The sequence below is a fragment of the Miscanthus floridulus genome, chromosome 16 (genome assembly GCF_019320115.1).
Source record: "Miscanthus floridulus cultivar M001 chromosome 16, ASM1932011v1, whole genome shotgun sequence".
Taxonomy (NCBI): Eukaryota; Viridiplantae; Streptophyta; class Magnoliopsida; order Poales; family Poaceae; genus Miscanthus; species Miscanthus floridulus.
This window is the reverse complement of record NC_089595.1, coordinates 52769222-52791249: the sequence shown is the minus strand read 5'-3', so window position 1 is coordinate 52791249 and position 22028 is coordinate 52769222. Positions and strand designations below refer to the sequence as shown.

At 47.9% G+C, this 22028-nt stretch overlaps 1 pseudogene; it reads right to left on the bottom strand.

The window, feature by feature from the left end:
- LOC136510682 (protein SOSEKI 4-like) overlaps positions 1 to 21693 on the bottom strand; it is a 54323-nt pseudogene extending 32630 nt beyond the window's left edge.
- Between the last annotated feature and the right edge of the window lie 335 nt (positions 21694 to 22028).

Genomic DNA, 22028 nt, shown 5'->3' with positions numbered 1-22028 from the left:
GAGAGGAGAGCACGGTGCCTCGAATGCGACAGCGACTCCGACCACATGCTGGCGTGGCACTACCGATATACACAACCTATCCTCTCCTCCCTATCTCGTAGGTGGGGCGGTACATGTAGTTGTGGTAGCAGAGGTAGATGGGATGAGTGGTGGGGATCATGCCATAGGACACAACAGCGGCGCGGTGGTATGTGAGGTGCATGGCCGAGAGCGCATGCACACATGAGGGCGGCTACGACCAAGACACACGACTCGGCATGATAGATGAATTGGAGGGCGGAGCAACTGCCATGCTGACCTGGCAATGATGGCCACAGCCATGGCTCAACTTTGCATGTGGCTCGATAGCCAAAGGGTGGCACGTGCACGCCGCAACAGTGGAAACCTGGCCGCAGCCGACCGAAGCCGGCCAACGCAAGGCCAAGGAGCTGCACAGCATGACCTGGGCATGCGAGCTGGCCAGCGGCAGTAGCCCGACCACGGCCTGAGCCCGGCGCCAGTAGTGCCCACATGCGTGGTGTCCATGAACTCAGGCCGAGAGGTATCAACTGGTGATGTGCACGCATTTTAAAGCAAAGCAAAAGCCGCTAACGATCATGATCGAGGCTCAACAAATTCCCCTGACCTAAAGTTGATACTAACACCCAGCTAACAAAGCAAACCTCACGTCCAGAGAACAACCAGAGAGGGAGATACAAGGATGCCAACTTGGGTTCATCGCTGGAGTGCCGGTTCGTGAACAGAGCACCAACAACGCGGTTGCAATGCGTTCTCACGAAGTTTGGGCAATTTTTATGAGAGCAACATGATCTCCAACACCACTTTGACCTACACCATGCTCATGTACTCACTTTGATGCAATCAACAATACCAAAACATGCAGCTAGTGTTTAAACATTTTTGTTAGAAATTAAATGTCAAAATGGCATTGTCTTACTACTTTTCCATACTTAGAAAAGTTAAGGATTTCAATTGAGGCTAAGTAACCATTAACTCTTTTGCCACAATTTTTAATAGATCTAAACCTTGTTAACTTCAACCAACAAATACTTATTGCAATAGTCCATACCTTATACTAACCTATAAGAGTTTAATATCTAAGCACTGTTTAACTATTTTGCTCAAAATAATTCACCAAAAATGGTATTTTAACAATAGTTCAAGTGTTTGCCGACCTAACGAAAAGAGTTTATCTTAATGTCAAATTTGATTTTTGAGCTCCCAAAACACTAGTTAACAACATCTAGTTTCCAAAAGTTAAAGTTGCCTTGTCATCTACAAAGTTTGTACTTCCAACTTTATTTAAGTATCACACACATGTTCTATAGTATTTTTGCTTAATAAAAATTGGTTTTAAACCTACTTGATATACATGAGCTATTGAATCAACATTCATTTAACATTTTTATTGGTTATTTTGGGCTACAAGAAATTTATCAACACCTTCTATCACATGCATTATTACATAAACATGATGCTCATGACATGATTTAGTAGTTGGTTTAGGGTATAACACTGAGGGTGTTACAAGAAAGGACATCAGCTCCTACGCATCCTATGTGTCAAGGTTATAACCTCGGGGTGTCTTAAGGCATTGATTAGTTAGCAGGCCGAGCGGCCCATGATACATCAGCCAGCAAGAGCCCGAACGACTAAGGACCAGCTGATCTAAGAAAACTAGGCCAAGCACTAAGGTGGGGGTTAGCCACAACCCCTTCATCAGACTTCACCACATGATGCATAAGAGACTCACAACCTCCCCATCGCTCCGACCCCTGGGAGGAACAGGGAAGGGTTGAGCCAGGCCAAGTGTGCCTACTCTGACAAGAGTAGATATGCCATAGTGACCCAATAAGGACTAAGGGGACATCGGTCAACTCGGTACAGTCAGACGCCATCCCTATGGCATGCAGCACGGACAAGACAACACGGCATGATGGTGGCTATCAGTATGGTGACGCACCATCCAAATACGGACTGACTAGACACAAGTACGATTCCACCCACTATGGGATGAGATCCACAATGAGGGCCTTGACTTAGAGGCCATCTAGACTGGTAGGAGCCATGACCCCAATGATCGGGATCATGGCCAATAACTCCACAAGCCAACTAGGTGATCGATGACCTAGGGCTGCCTACCAACTCCTGTATGATGCCCCAGGAAACCAGGAGACAATGACGAAGACCACAGTGGAGACCATGGCACATAGGATGGCTAGCGAACCACCTCCATGCCTATAGTGCCACCATAGCCGACATAGTAGCACCATGCCACACCACGCCACAACGTGGCCATAGGACCGTGATGACAACCATGCCCAAACATGCACCACAAGATAGTGTAGCTTGCAAGCTAAGTTAGCTAGGTCCTCCCTTAGGCTCACGACCCTTCGGTTGGGAGAACCTTCTTCTTTGTACATGCCCTAGCGCTGAACTCTATATAAGGGCTACCAGGGCACCCATCTAGGGATCTGAACTCATTCACTCATTCTTACACCGTAGAAGGGCTCCTAAAGCTTCCCTTTGGGCAGCCCATCTCCTAGCTCTAGCTCTCCTACCTCTTCCACCATTCTTGCACCCCCATTTAAGAACTTCAGAGCATTAAAGCGAGGAACACGCACTCGATCATCTCTAAGACTAGACGTAGGGCTCATGCCTAAACCAGTATAAATCCTCGTGTCTTTTTTATGCCACCATAATCTTCCTAGAGCAGCGTGGCAATCGTATAAATTTACTAGTCCAGTCTACAAAACACCAATAGTTGGTGTGTCAGGTAGGGGATAGTCATGCACTCCTGTTTGTTGAGAAGGAAGCGATGGCTCCTTGAACCATCGGTGGACTCACTCACGGAATGGCCCACGGCAGCCACATCCTCCACAAAAACTACGAGTTCATCAGTGTCAAAGGGCCAACGCCCACGTCCACTTTCAGCCGCGACCCAAACCTCTGCCCTGGTGATCTAGATCCTATGGTCCATGGTGGACACACTCTCGAAACTGCCCCCAACGGCAACATCCTAGAGTTCACCTACATAGGAGGGCCAATACCCTCTCTCGTCACCAGCCATGGACAAATCTTCCACCCAAGAGGCCATAGGCCCATGGCTCAAGGCAAGCTCACCCAAGGAATGGCCTCGACCGGCCACATCCTTTTGGGAAACCATGAGTTTATTCGCACTGATGGGTCAGTGCCCATCACCAGCTTCTACCCCGTCCAAGCCAACTGCGTGGGAAGCCTGGGTCTAGCAGTAGAACCATGCCCTAAGCAGCATCTCCGCAACCAATGGAGTGCAGCATGTCAGGGCATGCACGCACGATGAAATTACATGCCGCCACATGGCAGCGTCACCAGTGATTAGGTGGCTACCCAGTGCCATGCTTCGCAAGGCCAAGCCCACAACTAGGACCCAATCCTACGCGGCGAACAAACTGTCTGTCACGTCTTAGCAAACTATTAGCCTTCATTCGAAGGCACATGCATCCGAGGAAGCGGGCTCCCTGAGCACACCATGTGTCGTGCCGAGCGGACTAACTCGCATTGCCATCAGAGACCGCACCCACAGTGACAGCTCATGCCAGCTCATCGTCAAGAGCGGTAATCATGTCTAGAAGTGAAGGCACGATGACTGTGACATCATCACGCCATGAAGGCTCAAGCATCAGAACACATGAGCCCTCATGACTAGAAGCCACGACGAGCTGAGTTCAAAGAAGTCATCCTTGGGGGCTCACGAGCCCACCAAGGACTTCGAGCCGGCAAGGGCCGACCCATGGTAGCCTAGGAGGACAATCTGCACCAGCTATGATCGCTCTGGGTGGTAAAGAAGCAACATCATCGGCTCATGGCCCGGACACCGCAATGACTTCATCATGAGTAGACGCTCGGGGGCTCACTGCACCCCGAGCGATGGTAATCAGTTTCACATCAGCTTTCGGTACATCGGTCAGTCACATCCACTTTGACCTTAGCCTCTCTACCCAAGCACGTTCACATACACGTGTAGGCTCACCTGTAGTTTTGGAAAACTTATAGCCAACCAGGGAGCATGATGTCTATACACTTCACCCTAGCAACATCCGAGCACTCGAGCAATTTAGTCCGGCTCATGCTAGCAGCCGAACATGGTTCACTCGCAGGGACAGTACACATAGTCACACACATAGGTTCCATAGTGAGCACTACTTGTCATTGTCCCAGTGACCAATATGCATAGCACATCATTCATGTGTTAGTGAAAATTTTGATATGCATACACTAAAACAAGTTTACCTTTATGTTATATGTGTTGACTTGTATGGCTTGAATTGAGTTAAAAATCTTTGTATTGATTTGAATTTCCGAAAACCCTGATTTCAACATTTAATTTTACCCTGGAAAACCCATTTCAAAATCTAAGCATATTTTGGGGTTGAGCTTAAAAGAAAAAGTGTAGGGCTTGTCAAGTTGTATAAAGTTTGTTTTTGGAGTTTTCAAAGTTGTTATGTAAAATTTGAAGTAATTTGAAAAGGCGTAAATTCTTGAAATGTCCCCTTTTTGAATTTAAACTTGCATTTCAAAATGTACACCGAATTTGGGTATGGTTATAAAAGCAAAGTTGTAGAACTTTGAATTTGGAACAACTTTTATTTTTGGAGTTCTTTTAGTTACTATACAAATTTGGGAATAATTTGAGAATTTAAAATGAGTGGCAATTCTGTAATTATGGCAAACAGTGCCATCGGGCAGCTGTCACCGCCGACGAGCTTCCTCTGGCTTCTAGGCGCGCCCGTGGCCTTCTCTGGCTTCGTGCTGGCATGAGCAGGCTGCTGCGTGTCGTCTCCTTGCTTCTTTGCCGCACTATAAAGGCCAGGACGCCGCCGTCGCCGTTCTTTCTCTTTCCTCTGCTTTTCCCGTCGCCACCGCCCAACTCCGACGAGCTCGCACCGACGCCGTAGCGCCGTTCCAGTTGCAGCAAAGCCCTTCGTAGCTTCGCTTGTTCCTTGCACACCCAGCCAACCAGCTCTAGTCGCTTGACTTCGCCGGGAAACGTCGCTCGTCGCCTTTCTTCCTCGCGACCGACAGCACCGTCGTCGAGTGAGCGCCATTGTGGCTAGCGCTCTATGGTGAGCCTTTATCCTTGCGAAGTATTGTTCCAGCTTCACCTTGATGTCGTGGTGCTTTATGCCTTGTTGCTTGGTCATTTCTTCCACCATAGCCACCGAAACGTCGCTGTCGTCATTGCTCACGCCGCCGTGACTGCTGTGCTCGTCGAACCACTCCTCCATTGATCATTCAGCTCGGCTATCGACTCCAACGTGTGCAGGGTGAGCTCCTGAGTCTTCCTGGGCCATTTGTTTAACCGCTACTGGTTCGTTTCGCTAGCATAGCACAGCCGCACTGCCATGTCCGCCATGGTCGGCGTCGAGCTCGGTTTGTACAGCGATCGATGCAATTAGTGACATCAGTAGGTGCGCCTAGTCGTGGTGAACATGTTGGTGTCTTCGCCGTCGCCGTTGATCTCACCGGCGGTGAAAAATCGTCGATCAGCGCGCGTAGCCATCGTGGTCAGCACGGGAGGACGGGGATGACAGCTGGGGTCACCCTGTCAGTGACCGTTAGTTGAAATGGAATTTTTCTTTTTCAGAATTGGATGAATAGTATGAGTTTTTGTTATTTTTGTCTAGAATTATGTAGAGCTCCAAAAATTATGAAAATTTTTGTGTGACCTCTCTATGTTGTATAATATTTAGGAAAAATATGAAATGTTCTTTTCAGTACTTTTTGAATGTAATAAAAATTGCTCAATTAATTAATAAATGAGTTTTCATGATTTTTCTAGGTTTAAATAATTATCCAAAAAATTATGAAAATTGTTTTGCACTTAGTTATCATGTTATGAACCTTTACAAAAATTTTGAGCTCAATTAGAACAAGTTGATTTATTTCATAATTTTGAATTAAATAATTAATTCATAAAAGCAAATAGTAACTATTAATGATTTAGGTTTTGTTTAAATTTTTGGATTGAGTGATGACCTTGGGTCATTAGTTGGTAATGATCCTTGGCAATTGAAATAAGTGTTATGAAAAAGGTTTAGTTAGTTTTGACTTATAACTGTACCGCGAAGGAAAGTTGTATTCAAGTTTTTAACTTTCGCATCCATTATCAAGCATCACGTTTTGTATCTCGCATCATGTTAAACATGGCATTGTTACTACGTGTAGTGAACAAAAGTGAGCACATGGTAGTTAATTAAGTTGAGGAGGAGGTTAATCCGTCTGTTGAGGTCGGATCTGATATAAGTGGGACGACTCCGGAACCTGACTTTTCCGCCAATCAAGGCAAGCCCCGGATGCATTTAAACCTACCTTGAGTTTTACAAATTTATATCGCTTTTGCTTTTCAATACTGCATTAAGTGATTAGGAGTGAGTGAAAACCTAATTGGTGCATTACCAACCTTGTTTTTCCATATCTACCTTGTTACCAGTTTTACTTCGTAAATGTCTAGTTATGCTTAGCCATGCTTAGACAGACAAAAGTCGGGTGATTACCTATCACCTACGAGTTTTAAATGGATCTTTGGTTACGTTTGGTTACTTATGTTATCATGAGATATGAGCATGTGGAATAATAAATCTAGATCGGGCGGACTCGGTGTATGAGAGCCACAAGACATGGATGTCTTGTGAGCAGGTTCTTTCCACCTGTGTCGATTGAGGCCCGTCCGTTGTTGAACTGCTTGAGATGAGACTTTGTAGTACTAACCACATACTCCGATAAGCCTTAACTTGGCGATTCAATTACGAGAATGGCTACTCGCGCACTAGGAGTGAAGAGATGATAGGAATAGCGTATACCCACATGGCAATGGGCTGGATTGGTGGAGTACTGTATTCTCGGGTGGCACGGACCCGTTCTTGTTTTAGAGGACCTGAGGGTAGGTTGGTATATGTAGGTCAGGGACCTGCATATGTCGTGTGGTCTAGAATCCCCAGTTGGGTTTTAATCGGTTTGAATCGTCGTTGCTCCTCGATTATGGAGACTCAACTCACTGTTCATCATCGTAGTTTAATAAAGAGAACTTGAGTAAGGTTTGAGAAAGTGTTGGATACGAAGTTTCATGATCTCAATACAGATCATGTCAGCTTTGTATATGATCTTTTTGATGATAAAAATGTTGATATAAAGAATCTTGTTATAGAGCTTTTACGCAAAAAAACTTTGATTATTGCTAAAGCCATACCTTGAATCCCTGAGCCTACATTCCTGAGTCTTCCCAGTTTTATTTCGGTTAAGTCTTGTTGAGTACTTTTGTACTCAGGGTTCGTTGACCCTTGTTGCAGGTGAGCCTCATGAGCAAGTCTGTTTTGGACCGTGCTGCATGACTATTGTTCAGGTCGATGACGACAAGTAAATGTGTGGCCCTTGGGCAGGGCAGTTTAATTGTGTGTTTTGTATTATGTTAATAATGCCACTCCACTACTACTATGGTTTGTAATAATTATCGAACTTAGTTTGTAAGATCTAAAACTACTATTTTGTAAACTAAGTTATTGTAAGACTTCTGCTATTTTACTCTGATGTAGATATTTGAATAAATGTTGTAATACTGCAATGACTCTATAATGGGATCCTGCTTGGAAATTGTGGATGATTCGGGGTTCCCTGAGGACACCCGACAGACTTCTTAAGTTACCGGGAACATATGCATAGTCGTCAGAGGTCATTGGACAGTGATAGGTGCATGTGGGCCCTATAATTTAGGAGGTTCTGCCACAAATTCATCCTAGAGTTCTTTCCGATTGTGCCTCGAGTCATGACGAACTGGTGACCCAAATCCTGATTTCTCACTCGTGCCAAAAGGGTCGCCCGGCCAAGCCTCATGGACTAGCTCTAGGGCAAGGCCAGGCACATGTGCATGGGTTTGAAAGGAAATGGGGAACTTGTTCACTCTAAGGAGAAAGGAACAAAAGGAAAAGAAAAAACTCTAGCCACTCGCTCGCTTCCTTCTTGCATCGCACCGGATCTATGACTTTTCCTGATGTATTACCATGTAATCAGGTCGCACACCTTTTAGCCCCATGGGCCATCACCCATGGCTAAAACGCGCACCCACAATCATAGGATGGAGGGGGATTGCGTACATTCCTAGCACAAACTAGAAGAGAGCAAGGAAATGGCAAAGTGATAAAGCGAATACACCGACCACATACCATACATACATGAAACCCAAAACATGTTCACCACAACAAGGACACCCATGTAACCCTAAATCCTTACACATGGATCATCACACACTGGAAGCTTGGAACTAGTGATGTATGTAGGCGACTGACGCTTCACCTACAAGGACTGCTGCTCCATGAGCGACGGCATCACTCATTCCAAAGATATCACTGTCCGACCTCCCCAGCGCATGACCTCGGACGATGTTGAGGTTGGTGCCACTATAGCGTGGGTCCTCTAATGCCAAGGCGGCCAAACAGTGACCAACGTGGCATGTTGGAATAAGTGCGCTGAAGTTGACTCTTTATCAGCGCATCCACACCCGGACAACCAGCGTCGATCGGCGCAAACTAGCCAACGTGGCTCGCTCGCAAGGACTACACCACAATACATCATGAGCCCATGTGCAACCGAGGACTACATGAAGCCAAACTCCTAGAACCAAACTAGGACAAGGCCCTGCGCCCATGCGAAAGCAAGGGAAAGAAAGCATCCGTGCAGCCCAAAGAAAGACGAAGAAAGGCGTGATGCCGCTGAACCTGTCCTGCAGATACCATAGACTCAAAAATAGGGTTGCACAAGGTCAAGCCTCATAGGTCGATCCCTAGGTGGGGCCACATGGCCATGGCATTCGAACGATCGATGGCGGTTATGGCAAGACGGCAGCACACAAAAGAAACAAAATCGAGGAACACAAGCTGGCAAGAACACCTTTACTAAAAAATTCTGAGGGCCCTAGATGCACCCTAGGGCTCTTAGCCACCACCATGGAGAATCTCTTCCACATACATAGCAGCAACGACGGCATCCGTAGCAGTGGTGAAATCATTAACCAGCACCGCTCGCTCTCTCATTCGAACGTGCACCAGGAACCCAGGCGCCACCCGATGGAGGTTCACCCCGGTCCACGGTAGCATGGCAGCAAGGGCGGCACCTGCCCCATGCCAGATTCTAGCCACCATCACCCGCTCATGGTCCTCTACTATGATGAATCCCTAGAGGCGAGCCGCCTCCTCTTCGTGGCGAGAAGTCACTAACTAGTCCTCCAGCGCTAACGATGAGACAACACGAAGGTCAGAAGCTATGGACATCACTCAGGACATCAAGACCAAGGAGGTCCTTACCCATGATGCGGGGTAGAGCGCCAACGACCACCGCCTATGTAGCAGTGGTCTCACCCTTCGAGGCAATGAGAGCGACTTTGGCAGCGTAAAGGGTGAGCTCCAGCTGCCTCACCTCATAGGCGGCCATAGAAAATCACCTATTAATTTCGTCCACCTCGCGGATGAGTCGACAAAACTCTCGATGGGCTCCCGGAGACGACGAAGACAAGCTCGACCCCACCGATGGTAGGACCCTAGCGAGGGCAACACCAACGGGAGACAGCCCTAAGGAGTGCTCGCGGTCAACTCAGGTCAGCATCAAAACTCATAACACTATTTAAACACTCACCCCTGTTCGCGCAGCAAAGCTCAGAGACACGGCGGTGGACCACCAGCCTCCAGAAGATCTTCCAGCGGATGCTCACCATGATCCATCGTATCAGCTAGGAAGGGAAGTCACGGGCGCACGAAGGCAAGGAGGAAGAAGCAGTAGGGCAAGCGACAGGAAATAGATGATTCCCTCTGCCACTCCATACCTCCTGATTTATAGCCATAAGGACCAGCCACGATGAATCCCTCGGACGCACGCATGTTTACTTTCATTCACTAACCACCTTGGAAATCGCGCAGAGCAGGTGAAGCAATCGGAGGGAAGGTGGAGTGACTATTGCCCATGCAGCGGTGCGAACCAAGTAACCTTTGCACATCCCCACTCTTTTCATATCATTTTGATTTACGCGCCCGTATTTCATGGCACGCGACTACTCACGAGTGGGCGTCATTATGCCACGATGTGACCAGGGAGGCCAACAACCCCCCGAGATCGTGCGCAGAGTGACCCACCCCAACCATGACCCCACATCGTGCTTAGGAAAACCTCTCTTGGGCTAGCCCTTAGAAGGGCTCGAGGCCACAAAAGGATAGGGGCAGGGAGGAGATGGGTCCTTGCGGCTCTAATCGGTGGTGTGGAGCCACATGACCATCTCTCCCTATGTTCAAGTCGTCCACTTTGAAGTCACCCGGGTTGACCCCCTCTGGGTGGGAGGCATCTTGCCCTCTAACCACTATGGAGGTGGTTGGGGACCAATGATTTAAGAGACGTCTCTCAATGAGACATAGCAGAACACCATGTCGATTGGGGAGGATATCGGGTCCTCCTCGGATTACCCATCAACCACAATGAGGTGCACCGCTCTGACCGCGTGGTTACAGTGGACATGCCTCTCCCCGCGTGGGGTGAAACCAAACCCGCCTATAACAAGGCATCATGACCTCTCAAAGTTGGCAGGGACGCCGAGAAAAATAGGAGTCGGGTCCCCACGACCCCATAAGGGAGTCAAAGCCAAGCCATGACCGAAAACTCCTCCCGGCATCTCTAGGTCTAAAGACCTAAGGCTAGCTTTGAAGACTCACAAACCATGAGAGATCGACGAAGCAGATGGCCTGGGCAATGCAACAGTGACTTCCATATGAAGCGATTTGAAACCCAAAATGTGATCACGGCTCGGTCACATGGAAAAAATAAAAAGGTCCAAGACCTACAAGCCAACATACCATCGTAGAAAACCTCGTGAATGCGCAAAAAGAGCTCGAGGAAATGTTTTATCGCATCAAGCCAAAAGTTGCGACCCTGATCTCATGGCCCGGGGGGTCACGAAAAGCTCAAAAGGAAACCCAAGCATACAGAAAAGAGTGTTCTTTTCACTTAAATCCCCAAAAGTACAGGAGCAGTCGAACCGCTTGAAAAAGTACTAAACCACGACACTGCCACCTAGGCGGCGGCGTCAGGGTCCCCAGAGGTGCCTGCTACAAGTGTGGGAGGAAGAAGACAAGAAATCAACTCGCTTCCCTTCTCGTAGCACTACAACCTCTAGGGCGGAAAGGCACGAGGAGAAAAGGACAGGCGTAGGACCGAGCCCACATGCCACCACCATCATGCTTTGGAAGGCATGATGGAGACACCAAGGGATGACAATGCCTCCCCCAAACCTTAGGCTACCCCCAAGGGCAGCCTATAGGCTCTAGGAGGAGTTGGTTGTAGTCATTGGTGCTCATGTTTCAGTGACCCCAAATTTCAAGTTCGGGGGTGCGCAAGAATCATGAGGGCTTACGGTTGGCCTGAACACCACCTTAATCATCTCTCGCTCGCAAGTCCCCTTCTAGCACCAGCTATTGGAAGGGGTGACACTAGCTCTGCCCATCACCAGTGACCCCTAGTGGGATGCAAATCGAGAACCACGTGGCTCTCCTTAGACTTTTCTCCTTTTCCTCACCCTCTCCGCTCCTGACCACTCGGGGAGGCAAAGAGCAATTTGCAATCACAGCCATGGGCGCCTCAAACGGTAGAAAGGCCTCCATTTATAGGCTAGGAATGGGCTGAGCATCCTGAAACCCCCACGCCATGTGGCGAACCATGGGAGGTCACAACCAATGTCAGATGCCCACGTGAGGTCAGGGAAATCAAGACCTTCCCAAAGGTAGGGCTGGTATAGCGTCGACAAGACCACTTGGTCCCGCCTGGGTCACAAACCCCAATACACAGCACACAGACATGGCAAGGCTCAGCGGTAACGTACCTCATTGTCAGGGCATCCTGATGGGACAGAGCACAATGGCCACCTACCGCATTGAACACACCATCCTGCAAGGGGTCGAGTGATGAAGCTCGAGCAAGCCGCGAACTACAAACCCACATTCGATAAGCATGCAATATAGCGCTTTCACAATCACTTCGCAATCGCAAAAACGCTTGGGGGCTACTGTCGAGGTTATAACCCCGAGGTGTCTCAAGGCACCGATTAGTTAGCAGGCCGAGTGGCCCATGATACATCAGCCAGCATGAGCCTGAATGACCGAGGCCCTGCTGATCCAAGAAAACCAGGCCAAGCGCTAAGGTTCATCGGACTTAGCCACACAATGTGCAAGAGCCTCATGACCTCCCCACCACTCCGACCCCTAGGAGGAATGGGGAAGGGTCGAGCCTCACCAAGCCTGCCTGCTCTAACAAGAGCAGATACGCCGCACTGACCCCGCAAGGACCGAGGGAATAGCGGGCACCTCGGTCCGGTTAGACGCCATACTTGCACCATGCAGCACGGACAAGATAACACCGCATGAGTGGCTGTCAGTATGGTGACCCACCGTCCAAATATGGACTGACAAGACGCAAGTATGATTCCAACCACTATGGGATGGGATCCATGACGAGGGCCTTGAATTAGAGGCCATCCAGACCAGCGGGAGCCACGACCCCAACGGTCGGGATCGTGGCTACAAACTCCACAAGCCAACCTGGCGATCAATGACCTAGGGGATACCAACTCCTATATGACACCCTAGGACACTAGGAGGTGATGACGAAGACCACGGCAGAGACTACGTCACATAGGACAGCTAGCGAACCACCATCGTGCCTATAATCCTGCCACAGTCGGCATAGTAGCACCATGCCACACCATGCCATGATGTGGCCATAGGACCATGATGACAACCATGCCCAGACGTGCACCACAAGACGACATAGCTTGCAAGCCAAGTTAGCTATGTCCTCCCTCAGGCTCACGACCCTTCGGTTGGGAGAACCTTCTTCTTTGTACATGCCCTGCCCCCAAACACTATATAAGGGCAGCCAGGGCACCCATCTGGGGGATCCAAACTCATTCACTCATTCTTACACCGTAGAAGGGCTCCTGAAGCTTTCCTTTGGGTAGCCTATCTCCTAGCTCTAGCTCTCCTACCTCTTCCACCATTCTTGCACCCCCATTGTAAGAACTTCAGAGCATTCAAGCGAGGACACGCACTCGATCATCTCTGAGACTAGACGTAGAGCTCTAGCCTGAACCAATATAAATCCTCGTATCTTTTGGATGCTACCATCGTCTTCCTAGAGTAGCACGGCAATCGTATAAATTTACTAGTCTGGTTTACAAAACACCGACACTATGCATTAGCAAACCTATGATAAATGAAATACGAATTCTTAGCGCTATTAGGATGAGCTCCTGCTTCCTCGGTTTCCTATCCCATTAGAAATCCTATTATTGCTAAAACCAATCCAATCCACAAAAGGCATCGTATTGTAACACTTGTTACAGGCTATCGATTGTGTTCGAAAGCACATTCCCTTGCTAGAGATGTTCTTTTATTCATGCCAGATTGTGCGAATGCATTCCCACCTATCTCAAGTGGCTATAGTTACGTGGTTAAGTAATCCCTTCCTATGCGAGGTTCTTTGTATGAGAGAACATAAGGAAAGGCTCAATACATCCATGTCTAGGTCATCCCGATCTTTGTGTCATTTTCTTCTTCCTATCTTTTTCTTTTGGGACCTGCCTTTCTAGGATGATCTTCCCTTGCCGCAGGTTTATCACACACTCATCCTCACAATCAACTTTCCATTGCTCCTTTAACCTATTTCATTATACAACCTCATGTGCACAACCAATATCATTGAACTTGTTCAAAACACTTAGTAAACTCTAGGTCATAAAGTATAGGCACCAAGCTATACTCTGTAGAAAGATGGAAGCTTGGAAGAATTAGCCCTATTCAAAACATAGCTCAGCAAAGACTACAACCATTGCAGGGAGGAGAGTTTGGTGCGGAGAGGTTGGGACACTCCATATTTGTCAAGCCAGGCCTGCGGCGTTATTTGAGGTTGGTGGTCTACTAGGTCTTGCAGCACAGTTTAGACTCCTCGCTAAATAGAGCGAATGGTTACCCACGCTAACCCAATGAGGTGAGTATGGGCGTGTGATGTGGATTTTGGCTAGCTGGCTGTAATCGCGATTCAAGTTGCCATCTATCCCAAATAGTAAGAAACTTGTCCACTGTCTAGCATCGTAGTAACTATATAGAACATGATTATGGTTACATTACTCACAATACGATTACTACTGCACTTGCTTATATTAATTGTGTGGTACAGGATAGCTGCAGAACCTAGCATGAATTAACTAAACTTAAACCTGCTGCTAAAATACTAAAAGTAAGGCATTGTCTTAGTAAAATTTTTGCTAAATTCTTGTCTTGCTCCACAATAAAAGCCCTGCATATCCTGCTGAGTACACTTAAGTACTCATGGTTCTATTCTACCCTATTGCAGGTGGAGTGTTGTATCTTGACTGCAGTGCTACCTATCTCTCCCTTACTGAGAGTGATTAGTAAAGTGCCGGTGGGCTCGGCTGATATTCAATATATCTCATCCATGCTTTTGCTTGGAGGATGTTATTGAAGCTAGCAGTGTATTTCAAACGTATTGGTTTGTAATTATTTCAAACTATGTCGTTTTAACTTATCAGATTTGGAACTTGATATTGTACTATTTATTTATGAACTCGGTTTCTAATATTGTTTTTATCGCGAACTCTACGTATGTGATATGTATTTGTTTAATTAAGTATGATCTTCGTTGTAAAGTAGATTATCGAGGTCTTTCATAACACTCGACGGATTACCGGGTTTATACGAGTTGAAATGTGAGCGCGCTGATATCCTCAGTGATGACCATCATACTTGAACTTTTATAAATTAGACAGTTCGTTACACTTGCTTTCCAAAGTGTACACAAGATATAATAAAATTATATAACTGTGGAGAGATATAAAGAGGGATTTTTAGTAGAGTGACTCTAGTGAAGGTTTAGAGAGTGGGTTTAAGAAAATTGTTGAAGATACTCTTTTTTTATCGGGTACAACTTGGACACATATAACTCACACACTTACGTGTGCGTCCATACACGCTCAAAGAAGATACTGAGAGGCTCACCGAACGCGCATGTGTGCGTGTATCCTTTTTCTCAAAAGATTTCATAAAAAAGATACAACACTAGTGTTTGAACCTTAGTGGTTAGCATCCTGAACAGGCCTACCATTGTACCATTGGCCCTTGCATGTCAATTGTCAAATTGTATAGATCCATGGTAGTTGTCCAATACGAAGACAGGAAAAGGGTCAAACGAACAACTATTTGGCCCGTCCACATGTGTTTGCTGTCACATGGCGCCGCTACCGTGCGAGTCCAACTGACACGACTAGTGTAGACCAGGCAAGTCAAACCGACACCTTTCTTTCTTCGTTCCACACACACCTAACCTAACTTGCGGCGTTCATCATGTCGGACAAAGCGAATGGAAGATGTGCATGGATGTCAGTATGTCCCAAGCCACCAGTTGTAATATAATCACTGATTAGGCAACGAGGGCACGAGGCAACCGGGCATGGAATGAGAAACGGTGAGGAGACACGCGCTTCACTTCGTAGTAAGCAGAGAAGATGGACGTCGTGGGAGGATGGAGTTGTTGAAAACAGAGTAGTAGCAACTACAACTAGCAAGACATGTTTGATCTTACTATAAATAAAGGTTGGGAATCGGATCTGAGCAACGGTAGCTTGACAATGAGAAAATTAGCGCATGTTTAGTTCCTAAAAAGTTTCCCAAAAAGTGCTACAGTAGCTATGACATCGAATCTTGCGATATGTGCATAGAGCATTAAATATAGACGAAAAAAACTAATTGCACAGTTTAGTTAGAAATTACGAGACGAACGTTTTGAGTCTAATTAGTCATGATTAAACACTCATTATCAAATAAAAACGAAAGTACTACAGTAACCAAATTTTCAAAATTCATGAACTAAACACGCACAGTGACCACGCTGGAAGGCAGGAGCAGGACTGGTGCTGGATGTCGTCTCCATTGTTTATACAGTGAGCAACACTACAAGCGCGTGCCGTTGCGAGCACTGGCATGCAGGTACCTACTCCTACAGTCCTACTAGTAGTAGCAGATCTCAGCTGACTTTGTGTTGACTCGTCCATCCACATTTTGGGGCACCCAGCTGCGCGCGACACCGTGTCGTGCCCGTCCCGCCACCGCCACCGCCACCTGCAAATCGACACGCTTCATGGACTACGCAGCAGAGTAGCGACCTACCTGCCCCCTGGCCCGTCCGGCGTCGCACCCTTGCATTCGCCACCGTCTCTGCTCTGAGCCGGCGTGGATTTAGGGCCTGTTTGATACCCCGCCATAACACGCCATGCCAGGTGTGGCGCGGCCATTAAAGTTGTGTCGTGGTGGCGAACGATGTGGCCGCAACAGTTATGGCGGAATCCAACACACCATAACACGCCATGACGCGCTTCATGGACTACGCAGCAGAGTAGCGACCTACCTGCCCCCTGGCCCGTCCGGCGTCGCACCCTTGCATTCGCCACCGTCTCTGCTCTGAGCCGCCGTGGATTTAGGGCCTGTTTGATACCCCGCCATAACACGCCATGCCAGGTGTGGCGCGGCCATTAAAGTTGTGTCGTGGTGGCGAACGATGTGGCCGCAACAGTTATGGCAGAATCCAACACACAGACCAGCTATAGCTGTCGCAGCCCGCACGGAAACCAAACGTTAGCCATTAACTGTGGCGTGGCAAGCGATGACGGCCAAGTCATATTTTTCTTCGGCGCGCGGCTTTCTCGGGAGGGGATGAAAACCATCGGATACGGACGGATATCACCAATACTCCCTCCGTTCAAAAATTGGAGGCGTATTACTAAAAAAAAATTTTCAAAAATTGGGGGAGTATAATGTATGGACCTCTTCCCCATGCGCCGGCGCTCATCGTACGAGACTTGGCCTCCTCGTAACTTTCGCGGCATTCATGCAGCGCCGTCTCCTGTCGCTTCAAGTGCCTCTCTCCGTTCCCTCCCGTTAGCGATCCTGGCCGCGCTGGAGTATAAGAGTCACGCCAAAGGAAGTCGCGAGTCACGCCGCCGTCGAGTCACGTACGCGCTGAGAGCCACGCCGCCGAGTCGCGAGTTGCTCCACGCCGCCACGCCGCCGAGTCGCGAGTTGCTCCACGCCGCCACGCCGCCGCGCTGCGAGTCGCTCCACGCTGGCGCGCTGCTGCAAGACGATGGATCGCCATGACGGCGACGGCAAGGTCTCGTACGTGCGTGGCATCAACTGGGCACCAGATTCTACCGACGACGATGAAGGCTCGATGGTTGAGAGTGAAGTGCAACATGAAGATGAAGACCCCATGGCCGAGAGCGAGGTACAGTTTGTTCAGGATACTTATGCAGGTGAGACTGAGGTGCCGGACTCCCAGATGGACATTGCCGACGTGACGTCGAGCATGCCCTTGAATCATTTGCTTCCAAGTTTCTGGATGACAAGGTAAAAAATGAAGCCTGCAGTTTGATGCTCCCTGTGTTGCTTCCTCGCTTGTATGGAGATCACGACAAGGACGTGAATGATTTCGGGCGGTGAAAAGGAAAGCTGAGCACGCACGCTAACGGCGTTTTGGGCGGGGTTAGCGGACTGTTTGCTCGGTAATCCAATAGACGCGGGCGGAGTAAATGGAAACAGCTATTTAAGGAGCAATCCTGCATGCGCCAGCTTTCCTTGGTCATCGCGGCACACCCAAATACGCCCCCAATTTTTGAATGAAGGGAGTATTACATTTGTTTTTATATTTCTGTCCGGATTTGATTCGAATACGGATAGTGTCAACTATGTCGGATAGGATATGATTGGATATCGACATAATAAATATGCGATTTGAGTATTTGGATACGGATACGGTATCGGATATTGGATATCCGGACTCGGATACGGACAGATCTCAACCCCTCTAAACGGATTCGGTTTCGAATACGGTCGGAAAATATCCGTACCGTTTTCATCCCTACTCGGGAGGCAAGGCACCCGGCACGGACCTCCTTCGCCGACACCGGCAGCTTCAGCTTGGCGTGCCCCTGCTTCAGTTACATACACATACAGCATGTAACGTCATAATCAACATGATGGAATTTAATTAGGAATCACGAGCACGCACATATTCTAATGGGAACAGGGATCCCGATGATGAGGACATGGTATCCATGTATATGACCATATTTGGCGTATGGCATGGAGGGGTAGGAGGGCAGCAAGGCTGTCCAAGTCAAGAAGGAGGTCCGAGACTAATTCGGTTCGAGTCCCCGAGGTGGAGGCCCAAAGCAACTCAAGTTCGAGTCTGTCTCGGTATACAGGACCAGTCTGTCTTAAACTGGTCACCCAGGACGTATCCGGACTCTGTTTTCGACGATCCATATATGGTTGGAAAGCTAATTTAATAAGGAAGACAATCCAAGTGGTCTCATGTCAAAAGGCCTTCAGAATCAATGGGAATCATCAAAACAAATCAGCGTCCAGAATATACCAGGGTGCTGCGACACCGTCTTTTGGTCCGTTGAACCGTGTATCGTGTTTGGGCCCATTAAGGGGCGCGTCCAGGGTAGGCGACGACCCTAAGACCTTTATAATCATACGCCGCCGCCTTCATTAGGGTTTGGGTTTTGCTTAGATTAATCTGTCAAGAACAGTTTCGCCGTTCATTAGTTTGTGAGACCCAAACTTCGTGAGATTAATTATTCATCTGTAATTTGGTTGTTTTCTTTGTTGTTCTTGCTTGTATTCTTTGTTGCGTAGGCAGGGATTAGCTTTCTTAGCGAGGTCAACCAGATCCGTGTCTCAGTTGATAACCAGAGGAGTTGTGGTGCTAAGATTATAGGGTTCGATCTTTCGATCTGAAGCCGGATTGGTGTCATTCTCCGCCACAACGATAGTTACCACTACCTGACGGAAGATCAGGATCACTGTTCCCATTAAGTGGTAATCAGAGCTTCAGGTACTACCGTCAGGTTTATTATTATCCTAGTTTTATTTTGTCTTTGTCCTATAAATCCAGAAAATTGTCCCACAAAAATATATGTGTTAATCTTTGTTTTCTCCCTATCATATCACCCGTTGTACTGTTGCAATATTTTAATTTCATTTTGCTTTATTGAATGGTCGTCCCTCGCATGTCATCGTATTACTGTGTCTAGGTCTTGCTCTTGGTCGCCGCTGAGATTAGTTCCATGCTGTTATATGTGCAACAAACAAAGAGCATAGAGAGATAGCGGTTCACTTTTTGTTTCCTGCACTGCAGAATTTTTTTGTTTTTTCTCTCTTCTGTGCTGCGCATAAAAAAAGATAGAGAGGTATCCTAGTTTTTTGCTGTAAGTTTCGGTTTGCACGTGGCATCACTTGACGTATCCTAGTCAAATTGTTGAAAGAGTCCTGCAGTCCGACATATAGGATAGAGAAGGAAACTTTGATTAATCTTGTACTGCGTCACAATTTTGGTTTCCTTTGTCCTTTGTTTAGTCAAAGAAGTCACGGCCATATTCTTTTCTTCAAGTGTTACTTCAAGTTCCAGCTAAATCACGACAGAACAAATTCACATGACCACATAGTCGTTGTACAAGCTGTGTCGTCCAGTTGTTTTGTATTCTGTTGTGGCACTTTCTGGGATAGTAAAAAATAAGAAAGGAAAAGGCAAGAAGGTGCAAAAAAAAAAGTAGGTAAAAGCCGTACCAAAAAAAAGTAAAAGAAGAAAAAAAAGAGAGCAAGAATAGAAAGAAAGAAAGAAAGTAAAAAAATCAGAAGTCCTTGCATCTTTTGAGTCCCTGGTTGCATTGTTGCTTGCTTGAGCTAGGTTCTGGACGAGTTTAGGCCGGCGACATAGACTAGCTTGGGACTACTTTTCAATCTTGCAATTTCTAAATTAAATTATTGATATTTCTTGCTACCATATTTTAAGCCTCCTAAGCTCCACATATATATACTTCAGATCAGTACAGAAAAAGGTCCCTACAATCTTAGCACCATAACTCCTCTAGTTATCAACCGAGACACGGATCCGGTTGACCTCGTCAAGAAGGCTAATTCCTGCCTACGCAACGAAGAACACAAGCAAGAACAAGAAAGAAAGCAACTAAATTGTAGATAAATGATTAATTTCACGAAGTTGGGGTCTCACGAACCGATGAACAGTGAAACTGTTCTTGACAGATTAATCTAAGCAAAACCCAAACCCTAATGACGGCGGCGGCGTATGATTATAAATGTTTTAGGGTCGTCGCCTACCCTGGACGCGCCCCCTAATGGACCCAAACACAATACATGGTCCAATGAACCAAAAGACGGTGTCATAGCACCCTGGCAGATTCCAGATGCTGATTTCTTTCGATGATTTTCATTGATTCTGAAGGGCTTTTGACATGAGACCACTTGGGATTTTCTTTCTTATAAAATTAGCTTTCCAACTATATATGGATCATCGAAAACAGAGTCCGGATGCGTCCTGGTTGACCAGATTAAGGCAGACTGGTTCTAAAGGCCGAGGCAGACTCGAACTTGAGTTGCTTTGGGCCTCCACCTCAGATACTCGAACCGAATTAGCCTCGGACCTTCTTTTTAACTTGGACACCTTTACTAGCCTCCTACCCCTCTATACCATACGTCAAACATGGTCATATACATGGATGTCATGTCCTCGTCACATTCATACCTGTCGGCGTTGCAGGAGGATGACCACTTGAGAAGAGGAGCATCATCTCCGCCACGCTTCTTGCTGCTCTCAATGAGGCTGCCGCTGAAGTAGTCCCGCTCCACGACACCCGCTCCACCTGACACCGACACGCATTCAGCTGTTGATGATGCGTACGCGTCCACCTCCTTCTCGGCCAGCCTGGTACTAGCACTTGCTGTCACCAGGTCGGAGCGGGTACGCACGTGGCCCCGCTTCACGGCCGTCATGGACCCGCAGGAGAAGATCTGCATCAGCACCGCTGACGCCCGTATCCGCCTGCCAGCGATCACGCCAACTTCCCTGCTGCAGCTCTCCAGGGCGTCTGGGCTGCTCGAGGACGGCGGCGGCGAGATCTCGTCGATGGCCAGCTCCGTTGACAGGTCGGCGTCCCGATCTGGCCCACGGTGGTCGGTCTACGTGGCCGAAGACTGTTGGGCTACCAGCAGCTTATTATTGCAGTCGCCTAGGTCGAAGGAGCTCTAGTTCTTGCGGTGGCGGCCGGCCCTCTTGTCCTGGCTGAAGGTGAAGGAGGAGGCGTCCTGGTGCGCCGGCGATGGCTGAGGGAAGAGGAGGAGCGGGGAGCCCTTGAGGACGTACTCGTCGTTGCCGTGGGCGGGGTGGATGAGGTCGTCCTCGGTGAGGTCTTGCTACACGTACCTGTTCCTGTAGCTCCTCTTGGAGGACCAGGAGTACATGCTAGCCATGCCGTTGCCGCGGAGCACGTTGAGACGGGCCGTGAAATCTCGGAGGTGGAGGCCAGGAGCAGCAGGGTGGGAGTAGCGGGGCAGCTCCATCTCCAAGAAGCGCGGGTGGTCAAGGTGGCCGTCGCGGTGGCAGAGGTAGTACACCCGGCCACCTTCCTCGCCGGCTTGGGCTTGGGCTCGGTCTAGACCACGGTGCACTCGGGGCTCCCCCACCTTCCTCGTCTTTCACCTCATTTTTTTTCCTCGACTCTTCAAGTACAAGCGATGGTATCTGCTCACGCATCTTTCGCCTTGTTGGAATAACGAATAGGACGTCATTGCTGTAGGCCTGTAGTTAGGCCTTCTTTACTCCAAAAGTTTACACTTTAGTGCGTGTTTAGTTCGTGAATTTTGGGAATTTGGCTACTATAGTACTTTCGTTTTTATTTGGCAATTAGTGTTCAATCATGGACTAATTAGGCTCAAAATGTTCGTCTCGCAATTTCCAACAAACTGTGCAATTAGTTTTTTTTCGTCTACATTTAATGCTTCATGCACATATCGCAAGATTCGATGTGATAGCTACTGTATCACTTTTTGGAAAACTTTTTGGGAATTAAACAATCACTTATCCCTTTG